Raw genomic sequence first — 13,855 nt, 5'->3', positions numbered from 1 at the left:
CGACACCTGTTCATCGGCAACAACAGTCCCCGGTAACCCGGACTAATTATAGGGTCGCACCGTAATTTGTGGCTCCATGTTTTTATTTGCATCACTGCGTTTGCATTGCAGCAAACATGAACATTACATATATTTCAATATAATGTAAAAGCAGTCAAAACAACTAACATCAGAAACAGCTGATGTTATTTGTTATATGTCACGGTGTCATTTCTGCTTCTTTCTCCTGTAACAACAGCCCGGCGCCGTGAGCAGTCGCCTTTTTTGCGCTCGCTATCCCTGCACTTTCTACCATCTGCAAACGCCACGGTGTTCGTGTCGTCATGAAAGACATGAACATCGAGCGTAAAAACAAAGGAGACTGCTACCGGCTTTTTATCTGCCGATCGCCGTGCTACGGTTGCAAGAAAAAGAAGCAGAAATGACGTTCTCTACGCGTTGAGACGTTCCCCGTCCGTCGGCTAAACGCTTGATTGAAACTTCAATGCGACAGTGACACCAAGTAGAATTATAAATGTCACATAGCCCCAAACATGTCTTTTTCAAAGCCTGCGGTGAAGAGAAAGGTTGGTGATGAGCACCGACAATTTCAGGAAAAGTGGGAAATGCAATATTTCTTTGTTGAGCACAGGGGCACCCCGACCTGTCTTATTTGCACAGAGAAAGTTGCGCTGCACAAGGAATACAATTTGAAACGTCATTACACAACTAGACATGCTGAGCTGGATGCAAAATACCAGGGAGACGAGAGAGCGAACCGGGTTGCCAGTCTTAAAACAGATCTACTGAGGCAGCAAGATTTCTCCAAGAAAGCAACCAAAGAGAATAATGCAGCAGTCGGAGCCACGTGGTTAGTGAGATGATTGCTAAAGCAGGGAAGCCATTCACAGAAGGTGCATTTGTCTAAAAGTGCATATTGCAGGCTGCAAATATAGTCTGTCCGGGAAAGAAAGGTCAGTTTAGCAACATCAGCCTTTCTGCCAACACCGCAGCAGATCGCATTTCTGACCTGTCAAGTGACATTTATGACCAACTGTGTGAGAAAGCCAAATGTTTCAGTGTATACTCAGTCGCTCTTGATGAGACCACAGACATCACCGACACTGCCCAGCTCCCAATGTATGTCCGTGGTGTTGATGACAGTTTTGAAGTGATGGAGGAGCTGCTCACAGTAATTCCAATGCATGGCCAGACCACCGCTCAGCAGATATTTACAAGCTGTGTGATGCCATTGAGAATGTTGGTTTGCCATGGAAGAGGTTTGTTGGAATAACAACAGATGGAGCGCCATCAATGACAGGGAGGAAACATGGACTGGTGGCACAAAACAAACTGGAAGAGGAAGGCGTGGAGGAGGCCATTGCTCTGCACTGCATCATCCATCAGCAGGTCCTTTGCAGCAAATGCCTGAAGTTTGACAATGTGATGTCTATTGTTGTGAAATGCATCAACCAAATCAGATCCAGGGGCTTAAAGCACCGAAGGTTCTGTGCTTTTTTAGAGGAAATGGAGTCAGAATATGGGGATGTGCTCGACTTCACTGAGGTACGTTGGCTCAGCAGGGGAAATGTATTAAAGAGACTTTTTGAGTTGAGAGCAGAAGTGAAGCCTTCATGGAGAAGGATGGAGTTAGTGTTCCTGTGCTAACTGATCCCAAATGGCTCATGGACTCAGCTTTTCTTGTTGATATGACACATGAGCTTAATGTACTGAACAAGACGTTACAAGGCCAGGGGCAACTTGTCAGTGCTGCCTATGACAACGTGAGAGCATTCTCCACAAAACTGGCGCTCTGGAAAGCTCAGCTCTCTCAGACAAACCTTTGCCATTTCCCAGCATGCAAGGCACTCGTGGATGCAGGCACACCATTCAGTGCTGACGAGTATGTTGATGTCATTTTGAGGCTACAGGAGGAATTTGATCCCAGATTTGCTGACTTCAAGACACACAGAGCCACCTTTCACATTTTTGCGGACCCCTTCTCCTTTGATGTGCAAGATGCCCCTTCTGTGCTTCAAATGGAGCTCATTGAGCTGCAGTGCAACTCTGAACTCAAAGCAAAGTTCAGGGAGGTGAGTGGAAAAGCAGACAAGCTTGGACAATTTTTGAGAGGATTGAGCCCTAGTTTCCCTCGGCTTTCCCGAATGTTCAAGTGGACCATGTGCCTTTTTGGTAGCACATACTTGTGCCAAAAGCTCTTCTCCACTTTGAACTTCAATAAGTCCAAGTACAGGTCCAGACTTACGGATGATCATCTTCAAGACATACTGAGGGTCGCAACTGCTTCCTCCCTCAGGCCAAATCTGGCTCGGCTATGCGAGAGGAAACGCTGCCAGGTCTCTAGCAGCAAGGAGTAGGCAAGAGAAGCCATGTTCAGAAGAACAGTTCATTTTCTACAGTGTTCCATTCATGTTCAGAAGAAGGTTATAGAACTGTTAATACAGACATTTCAATCTAAATACAGCAGATATAGAAGACTGAAAGATACACACAAGTTCACTGACTAAAAACATCTTATTATTATTTTATTTATGTATTACAGATTGATTTATTTTCTTATTAATTCTTAATTTGTTTATTTATTTTTCATATTTTATGTTAAAAAATAAAAAAAAATAAAAAATAAAAGCCCTTTATGGGCCCTGTTAGAATCAATATTTCATTCTCATTCTGTTGTTTGAGAACAATAACAGAAAAATGTGCACTTGAGAACAAATTTATTGTGAATTCAGCTGTTCAGCCTATTCAGCCTTGTTTCATCCTTCTGTCAGTGTCACTGACTGTCACTGTGACTGTGGACATACAGCATGGGAAACACACACATGGCTGATACCTTATTAAGTACACAGTGGCCACTATCTCAGGTATAGTACACCTGTGACCTAATAAAGTGTATCTAAAGTTACAAAATGTTGTCTCTGTCCAAATATTTACGGACCTAACTGTAGGTCTACTTTTAATGAAACTCTCAACATATCAGTTATCATTAATGTTCCTGCAAACAGACTCCTTGGAGACCCCTACATAAATATCCATGAACTATCCAGCTAGTGTGTCTGTCCCTGAAAATATTCCTGCATGTGTGATTGTTCATGTGTCATCTGCAGGAAACAAACAGGAAGTGAGTGAAAGACACAGGAAATGTTTCCAGCTCTTCCTCCTCTATCAGATTTTCTCTCCATACCTGAGAGTGTCCAGTCTCCAGCCTGGATCCTTCAGTCCAGCCGACAGCAGCTTCAATCCTGAGGGACCTGGATGATTGTAGCTCAGGTCCAGCTCTCTCAGATGGGAGGGGTTGGAGCTCAGAGCTGAGGCCAGAGAAGTACAGCCTTCCTCTGTGATCAGACAGCCTGACAGACTGCAGACACACAAAACAACAATCTATCTGACAACAGTTGTTTTCTCTTTGTCACAATAACATCTATCCATCCATTGTAACTTTATTTATAAGTGACAATACCCAACAGACAACAACAGTCATCTGAAGCTGTTTAACAGTGTAAGGTGACCGCCTCCACTGTGAGCAGCACTTGGTGATGGTGGGAAGAAGAACTCCCTTTGACACAAAGATCCTCCCAGTGAAAACAGGCTCCAGGAGGAGCATCTACCATGACTGGTTGCAGGGTGAGGGGAAAGAGAAGAGATGAGCTCAGAGAGACAAGAACAAAACAGAGAGACAAAAGTTAAGGACATGCAGTAGTGACATATAAAAGCATCAGGAGTGAAAAGAGGGGAGAGGAAAGCAGAGCATCATGGGAAGTCCACCAACAGCCTGAGCCTATAGCAGCATAACTAAGGGATGGTTCAGGGTCACCTGATCCAGCTCGAACTATAAGTTTTATCAAAAAGGAAAGTTTGAAGCTGATCTTCAAAGTAGAGAGGGTGTCTGTCTCCTGAACTCAAACTGGGAGCTGCTGCCACACCCAGTCCAACATAGCCAGGCTTTCTTTGCTGCTTTGACAAAACCTCAAATCCCAGTCAGAGACGATGAGCATCATCACAGTGATGATCATTTCTCTGTAACCCAGGCTTTCTGCTTCAGGATCTGTGCACGCTCACAGAACAAGGAGACCTTTAAACATCATTTCACTAAATGGATGGACTGAGCTCAGCCTACAGATGAACTGGTGCCAGAGATCATAAAGAACATCAAACAGTCAAATTCAACACTTTAATGGAAATATGAGATTAATGCTGCAGACAATCATGAAGCTGCTGAATTCATGAACATCAAGAATGCAGCGAGTGGTAAAATAAAGATTTGACCTCAGTGTGCTCAGTGTTCCTGTCTATTCCTAACATATTCCTAACATGATAGCTGCACTTTAGAGCTCTAAAACTGGAACTGACACATGTTTAAACTCTACATGTTACTCAGTACATTCAGTTCTGACACTCGCCCACAGTCCAACAAAGGAAACATGGAGATCACATCAGTTTGTCACCAAAGTCTAATTATTAGGGCAACTTAACCTGTTATTATCTCGTTAACTCATTAACTGATTAACGTCAGCAATTATTTTAATCACAGTTTTTAAAATCATGATTATTGTGAAAGTGCTCACTGGCTCTGAATATACTGTAGCTGGGTAACCATGGTTACCTGGGAGTTACAGAAAGGTGCAGAACATGTGATTCATGTTGCACAGCAGTGGGACATTTGAAATAAAGTCAGCACACTCAGTACAGATAGTGCATCAAATATGATGTTGCTGCCAGACGTCTGCCTTTGAACACGTCCCTGCATCGCGCACAACACCAAGGTTGCCATGGCAATCACAGCTGACAGGGACAAAGTGCACAGCTGGAAGCCTGCAGGTATATTTAACATGATGTATTTCTCAGTGTCCTGATTAGATTAGATTAGATTCATGTTTCAGCTCAGACTGACAGAAATATTTGAACTGCTGCTGTGTTAAAGGGAACACTGCTGTTAGAAAGCACCTGATCTGTTTCTGCACACTGAATGTTTTTTTTTTCTTTTTATAGTTACTAAATAATAAACGATATTGTGCAGCACGCAAGATAGACAGCGCACAGTGTGCTTTGAGGCAGCAGCCAAGAAAGCTGTAGTCCGCATCTGTGAATACCCATGTGTACACCTGTGTGCATACCTGTGTGGATCAGCATGCTTGCATTCCAAAGGTTTCTCCATGTAATGATCTGCTAGGGAGTGTGGGGAGCCACAGCCCTGTCCTCTATGGTATGAAGCAGGTATGGAGGAGATCAAAACTCCAGACATCCAGAGGCCCCCAGAACACAAGAGACCAAGGAAGACCCACAGAGGGGCAGCTGCGCCACTGTCCCAGTTAGAGCTAAGGAGAGTCCCAGATGAGGGCTCATTCAGCAGCCGCGGAGCAGAAGCCAGGGGGAGTTGCAGTGACGCGCCCGTGAGCTCCGCCGGCAGCCAGCTGTGCCTGAGTGACCGAGCCCCAGGCCGAGAGGCCGGGGGCACTCCACCTCCGAAATGGCCCGAGCGAGCCCCAGTAAGTGGCCGCCAAGGAGTGAGCCGGTGTGTACCCGGACGCCCACCCCCAGATACAAAGAACCACCAACGCACCGACACCTGAGGGAGTCCGCCACCGGCAGGGGAAGTGGTGGTGGGTGGAGATAGGCCTCCAAACCTTGGAGGGCCCGAGATGTCCCCAGAGAGGTGGCGTCTGATACCCAACCTGACATATAGACACAAACATACAGGCACACACAGACACAAACATCCATTCCCACCCTCATGCTCTCATGTGCACTTCACACTCAACCAACTTGGAGACAGACATAAAGAGACGCTGTACACACGATCACACTCCCCAAGCGTACTCTACCAACCGGGTCTAGGTACCCTTGCCCCTGGAGGGGGGAACTGCACCCAGACCCAGGTGGTGTTACCCTTTTCCCTGTGGTGGGGAGAGGCAGACCGCCCCGACTCCGCAGCAGCAGGGAGGCCCCACACCCCAGACCGCAGCCGGACAGCCAACTCCTCCTAGCCCCCCCGCTCCAGCAGGCCGCAGAGAACGGGGGTGAGAGAAGACTCCAAACCTCCCTCCACCCGCTCATTGTAGTGTTGATGCATGTGTGTTCTAAGGTGCAATTAAAACCCAGGAGGGCATGGAGCTACCTGCCAGAGAGCAGCAGGTAAGCACATAGTCCCTCCTGCTAGCCCTCAATGTCTACGTGTATTTAAAATTGAGATAAATGCAGTTCATGTTGTCAACTCAACCTGGACTGTTGAAAGAGTTTTTCTTTGTCTGGTTTCTGACTGAGATTCTCCAAAGGAAATCCAGCACAAACACACACTTCACACACTCAAAGTCCTGCACAGTAAATGAGCTGATGAGCGTTTGTGCTGCTGCCTGATAACAGAACAATAGTTCTGCTGCTTCCTGTTCTGCAAACACACATTTATAAATGTTCACTTGCTGTTGATCAAAGGTATGTTGGTGGCTCTGGACGCTGAGGGAACTTTGTAAAAAACTAGATTAAAGTCTGACTCCATCCTCCATTTAAATAACTCACAGCAACAACTGAATAGCTTTGCCTTTGTGTAGCTGACACTTCATTTTAATGTCCTTCTATTCTGGTTCATCTGGTCTCAGTTTCTATAAGCACACAGGTTTCATCAGGACTCTATGACCTCAGTAATCTTTGCTGGGCCTTAATGCTCTGAACAAAGCTGCACATCACAAGACTAAATAGAAATGAATCAGTCTTTCATTCTCACTGCTGTTTGACTTCAGCTCTCAATGTCCCACCATAACCCATGGAAAGAATTACTGTCCATCCAGGCTGCTGAACATGAAGCTGAAGAAGGTGGAGTATTGTGAGGGCTGATGGAGATGATGAGGAATCCAGGAGCAGTGGGTGGATGGCAGCATCAGCATGAAGGATCAGTGTGAGAACACATCATCATCCACAAAGGAAACCAGTCTGAGTGTCTGACGCTCTTGTTAGAAAGACGCAGTCCCAGCAATTAGCTTGTCTGCTAGTTAGCTGAGAGCTAACTCACTTGTACATTGAATACCAAACTGTGTAAACCAGGGGTGTCAAACATATGGCCCGTGGGCCAAATCCAGCCCTTGAGATAATTTCATATATCAAATATTGATGATTTTTCAGGCTTGCTGATAATCAATGTGAGCACGGCTGAGATGTTATTCTGATGAGCAAACCATGTGGCCAATCACTTTAAGAGACAGACTGGGATCATACCATTATGTGAAAGAGGACATGTCCCATAGACAGCAAGGGTAGTGGTAGAGACCAGTACACAGAGAAATGGGAGCTGTACTGAAATGCAAGCGTGTCAGGAAAGAGTGAAAAGGCAAAATGAGCAGCATCTGGCTGCATTTCAGTGATATTGGAGACCACAAAGCTGAGTGCAACATTTATACAGGAGATATACAGGAGACGCTGAGAGCAGAACTGATAAAATTAGGAGCTGGCTAAAGTGAGACCCATTTTTATTTCCACCCATTTTCCACTGTGGAGGACAAAAGGTTTCAAACTGGTCCAGGTCTTAAACCTCACGTGTTCTTCCTAATAGCAGTAAATGGATAAAAATAAGGCTTTTATGAAAACACTGAATAAAACTTGCTGCCTTTAAAAAGACTAAATGTACAGTTCAGTATTGAATACTACATAAAATAAACTATATATAAAGTGTGTCTGAATGGCAGAGATGCAGAAATATGTGCATGTAGCACAGAGCCACGGCTCAGTGTCTGAATGAGTCTCACAGACCTGAATGTGCTGTTGAAGCCATTTATAATTATAACGTAATTCTTTACTCGTTTGATCTGCTCCTTACCACAAGCCACCAGTCGTAGAAGGTTTTGGACTTTTAACTATATTTTCTGAAGTTTTACAACTTTTCTTACTGTTAAAAACCTCGTTATGGCCATTCATGCTGTACAAAGTAATTAGACATGTGTGGTATCAACAGAAACGTCAGAATCTCAGCTAAAAGTTCACAAAACCATCTCAACAACCACCAAACAGCTGAAACAGCAGGTGAACAGATCACACAAAAAAGATGTAAACACAAATCCCCCTGATCATCTGTTTTTTAAACATGAAGTGTAGTTTTGGACGTTCATTTACTGCTGGTTCAGTGAATTTTGGTTGGACAGTGATGAAACCTGCAGCCTCAGAATCTGTGAGAAGTCTGCTTTCAGCTCGCAACAGCATTGTTGTGTTGTGTGGATCCACCTCTGCAAACTCATCACTGTTTCACCATCATATTTTCTACTTAGACAATAACAAAGGAAGCAGTTCCCAGGAACTACTTCCTGTCTTGTTAACATAAGAGTACGTTGCCCTTCAAAACACCTCCACTTCTCCTCTTATTAGAGGACTGCCTTATTATTAATCTGCTAATTCTGTCAGTTGATGAAAGAAAAATGCTTGATCTCACCTGAGAGTTTCCAGTGTACAGCGTGGACTCTTCAGTCCTTCAGACAGAAGCTTCACGCCTGAATCCTTCAGGTTAATGTTACTCAGGTCCAGCTGTCTCAGATTAGAGGTCTGAGAGCTGAGACCTGAGGCCAGAGCTTCACAGCTTCTCTCTGACAGGTCACAGTTACTCAGTCTGAAAAATAACAGATAAACAATTACAAAAATAAAACACTTATGTTGAAGCGTAATGAGATACTATTATATTTAGCAATATTTCATCTTGTTTTGTCAGGAAACTGAGCACTGATGCAGAGCAACATGTGGAGAGAATCAGAGGAGAAGAAGTGAAGAGAGAACAGCAGTAAAACAACACTGAATTGTTCAGTGTGCTTTTGATATCAACAGAATGTGTCAAATTTCTTTATTTTGTATTTGTTTTAGTAGAATTGATGATTATCACTTAGATAACAACCACAGGCCAGGTCTAAATTGCACTTTGGTGACAGTTACACCCAGAAATATTTCAGAAATGTGGACAATTTGTGCTCCATTGTATTCAGTATTGAACAAACTGAGTACCGATGACCACTTAATATTTTTGATATTTCATTGGAGTTGTTCCACCTGATCTGTGTTAACTAGAATAAACATTTAAAAGCTAAAGCTATGATCACATATGTACTTACAGAGCTTTGTTGGAGGCTTTGACCACTGGCAGCAGCCTCAGTAGAGCCTTTTTAAAGGCTCATGTTCACACTTAGATCATCGATTTCTACTTACATTTCTTTCTGGGAAAAATGGGGATTACTTTGAAAACGAAAACTATTTTCCCCAAAAATCAGCCCTGGATTAGTAAATCACTCCAACATGTTCTCAGGCAGAAGAAGCTGTCTTGTTATGAGCGTAATATTTACTGAACAGAGTCGTCTGTTCAGTAAATATTACGCTCATGCTGTCACGAAATACCAAAGGTAGGTAAAACTCTGGTTGTTGCAGCCATCCAGTATGACATGCTTTGTACTGTCCTGCTGCAGTTTGTGACACCTGGTTGATGAGTTGTGAAGGACGATGAAACAAACACTTCACTCAATGTTTGTCTTCTAAACTGGATGTAATTTGGGCAGCCGAGAGTTTTTCTTAATCTATCCCAGCTGCAAATAGGAACACAACAAATAAATAACTTTACCCACTTGGATCCTTATCATTCAAGATTGTGAAAAGATTCTCTACTCAGAGAATACTGGAGATTTTAGATGAGAGAGATGATTTGGAAGATGATGAAGGGGAAGAGTTTTCAGAACTCGAGGCCTTTTGTCTTCACTGTATAGGACAGAGAAGACAGGAAGGGAGGGAGAAGTGAGGAGAATAACACACAGGAAATGGTCTTGGGCAGACTCAAACCAGGCCCTGGAGTCATGACTCTAACCTTCAGTGCATGGGTCACCTGCTCAGCCAGGTAAGCTACAGCAGTCAGCAGTGTGTGAGTTAATTTGAAGACAATGATGACTATAAGTCAGGTAAAAAAAAATACTATCATCAACCAACAAGGGGAAAACAGTGAGCTTGAATGACCAAGCTTTGACCAAGGGTGGCTCACTCCTCGGTCTTCTTGCACAAGGAGTGAACCACCCTGCATGGCCATCAATGTGGTGCAACCAAGGCCATCATACAGTACAGGCCATCCAAGCTGATTTTAACTTTTCCTCCCAGATACCACCTTAGAAATCATCTAGATTAGGATATGTTGGCTGTTCTAGATCCAATCACAACAAACAGAGAGCTGTTGTGTGTCCAAGGTGAACAGGAAGAATATATACATGCATAAAGTCAATAAAGTCAGAAGGTTTGCTTTAGACTGTGCTGCAGTTTATCATCAAAGACAAACAGGCACCATGCTGCCAACAAATGGCATCAAGTCTGACTTGAGGTTTTTTGTTCTTTTTTTTAAATCAAGATTAAATTTTATAGCAACCACAGCAGAGATGACCAGGGAAGGTGTGCTTGAGGGGATATAGCTACAACAGCTGGTTTCAGACTGAAGATGAACTGAGGTGCTGCACCCAAGTCTGCAGGTTCAGGGAGGGACAAACATCTGCTGCAACCAGATTGGAGTGAGAGGAGAGAGCAGGCCAACAACAACAAAGAAACAACAAACACACTGTGGAAGACCGAAGCAGAGTTTAGTTTAAAGTGGAACTAAGGATGTTTCTCTGGCTGCCAGGATTCACTGAGTAATTCAAATGCTTTCTTTAATGCAGGACCCACCATGCATGTAAAAGCAAGTGTTTCACCAACATTTGTGACTAAAAATAGACCTGCAGTAGAAATGTATCTAGGATCATGCATGTGAATATAAAGTATCACAACATCAGGCACATGCAGCCTAAGTGTTTAAACAAAGACTGATAACATAACAGCAGCAGTGATGATCAGAGTTTATGGTGAATCCAGCGTCTCGAGTTCACCGAGTTCTGGAGGCATCAAAGAGGTCACAGTTGTATTGGAGAAATCCCAAAATTTTAGGATACAAATTCATACAAAGACAGAAAACCTGGTGAAATAAATTACTGACACAGTTGGATGTTAAAAGTAAAGACATGAGTACAAATGTACTCACAGAGCTTTGTTGGAGGCTTTGACCACTGGCAGCAGCCTCAGAAGAGCCTCCTCTGAAGCAGAGTATTTCTTCAGGTCAAACACATCCAGATCTTCTTCTGATGACAGTAAGATGAAGACCAGAGCTGACCACTGAGCAGGAGACAGTTTATCTGTGGAGAGACGTCCTGATCTCAGGGACTGTTGGATCTCCTGCACTAGAGAACGATCATTCAGTTCATTCAGACAGTGGATCAGATTGATGCTTTTCTCTGCAGACAGATTCTCACTGAGCTTCTCCTTGATGTACTGGACTGTTTTCTTATTGGTCAGTGAGCTGCTTCCTGTCTGTGTCAGCAGACCTCGTAGGACAGTCTGATTGGTCTGCAGTGAAAGACCCAGGAGGAAGCGGAGGAACAAGTCCAGGTGTCCATTTGGACTCTGTAAGGCCTTGTTCACAGCACTCTGGTAGAAGTGTTTCTTTGCAGATTCTCCTGTTTCAGACTTCTTGGATGTTGTTTGTTGTTGTTCCAGCAGATTTTTTCCAGAGTTGCTGAAGGTCAGATGGACATGAAGAGCAGCCAGAAACTCCTGAACACTCAGATGGATGAAGCAGAACACCTTGTCCTGGTACAGTCCTCTCTCCTCTTTAAAGATCTGTGTGAACACTCCTGAGTACACTGAGGCTGCTCTGATATCGATGCCACACTCTGTCAGGTCTGATTCATAGAAGATCAGGTTTCCTTTCTGCAGCTGATCAAAAGCCAGTTTTCCCAGAGACTCCATCATCTTCCTGCTCTCTGGACTCCAGTGTGGATCTGTCTCAGCTCCTCCATCATACTTGACCTTCTTCACTTTGGCCTGAACCACCAGGAAGTGGATGTACATCTCAGTCAGGGTGTTGGGTAGCTGTCCTCCCTCTCTGGTTTCCAGCACATCCTCCAGAACTGTAGCAGTGATCCAGCAGAAGACTGGGATGTGGCACATGATGTGGAGGCTTCGTGATGTCTTGATGTGGGAGATGATGCTGCTGGCCTGCTCCTCATCTCTGAATCTCTTCCTGAAGTACTCCTCCTTCTGTGGGTCAGTGAACCCTCTGACCTCTGTCACCATGCCAACACAGACAGGAGGGATCTGATTGGCTGCTGCAGGTCGTGTGGTTATCCAGAGGCGAGCAGAGGGAAGCAGTTTCCCCCTGATGAGGTTTATCAGCAGCACATCCACTGAGGTGGACTTTCTAGGGTCAGTTAGGATTGTAGTTTTGTGGAAGTCCAGAGGAAGTCGACACTCATCCAGACCATCAAAGATGAACACAACCTGGAAGTCTTCAAAGCTGCAGATTCCTGCTTCTTTGGTTTCAGTAAAGAAGTGATGAACAAGTCCCACCAAGCTGAACTTTTCCTCTTTCAGTACATTCAGCTCTCTGAAAGTGAATGGAAATATGAACTGGATGTCCTGGTTGGCTTTGTCTTCAGCCCAGTCCAGGCTGTATTTCTGTGTTAAGACCGTTTTCCCAATGCCAGCCACTCCCTTTGTCAGCACTGTTCTGATTGCTTCATCTCTTCCAGGTGAGGCTTTAAAGATGTCTTCTTGTCTGATGGTTGTTTCTGGTCTGTCTGGTTTCCTGGATGCTGTTTCAATCTGTCTGACCTCATGTTCATCATTGACCTCTGCAGTCCCTCCCTCTGTGATGTAGAGCTCTGTGTAGATCTGATTCAGGAGGGTTGGGTTTCCTGCTTTAGCGATGCCCTCAAACACACACTGGAACTTCTTCTTCAGCTTAGACTTAAGGGTACGATGACAAACAGCAGCTGGAAGTTCTGAACAATAATAATAAAAATACAATTTCAACAATCAGATTTTACAAAAATGCTGATGACAATTTCTGACCCACTGAGAAATGACTGAACACACTGGTGTCACAAGTGTCTCATTTATCCAGCAGCTTAAATCTTTAGATAAATCCTCTTACGTCTCTGCAGACGGTCAGCCAGCTCCTCCTGCTTCATTCTCCTCAGGAAGTCCACTGTGATCTTCACAAATGCCTCTCTGCTGTTTCTCCTCTGCTCATCATCCTCCCTCTGAAACTCCAAGCACTGGGGCTTATTTGGATTCAGAGCCTTCTGGATCTTCTTCAGCTCGTTCTTCACAAAAGTGATGATGTTGTCCTCCAGCAGCTGGAACAGAATATTTATGAATGACCCACCACTCTGAACTTTAGTCCACACAACATCCACTTCTTTACCATCAAGGGGCATATCATCCGCGAACTCTTTACCAATTATAGGTTTGACTTTATCTGATTAACTGAGACTTTGTCCACAACTCCATGATCCCAAAAAGTTGATTCTGTTCATATGAATGCAGCGATTTCAGTGGGAGAAACATTTCACTGGTGTTCAGAGCTGAACTACCAACAGGTTGATGATCAAAGCCAGAAACTTGGAGATGTTTCAGGTGACTGAGTTGATCGTACAGACAACTGGTCTTAAAGGTTCACTCTGTTTACGCATACAGATCAGTATTTAAGGTTTGACTCTCATCATCCACTGGGGCACAAACTGGGCGTCATCAGGACACTACAACACAGAACAAACACCATCCCCACAGACACAGCAGCCAGCGAAGCAGAAGAACTTCACATCAAGAAGGTCCTGAGTAAATGTGAACGCTGGTTTGAGGGCGGAGTCAAGGAGGCCATTTATGTGAAAAGGAAAGACCATCTCTGAATAGAGGAGGGGCCTAAGGGTACATTTGTCACCATCTTACAATGCTGTGATTGCAGCCATTCCCCAGCTCTCTGTGAACTGGACTCATGACCATTGATCAACAACCATTGATCAATGGTCCTGACAATATGCGTACCAAT

The sequence above is a fragment of the Maylandia zebra genome, linkage group LG2 (genome assembly GCF_041146795.1).
Source record: "Maylandia zebra isolate NMK-2024a linkage group LG2, Mzebra_GT3a, whole genome shotgun sequence".
Classification (NCBI taxonomy): Eukaryota; Metazoa; Chordata; class Actinopteri; order Cichliformes; family Cichlidae; genus Maylandia; species Maylandia zebra.
Note: the sequence above shows the minus strand (reverse complement) of the source record.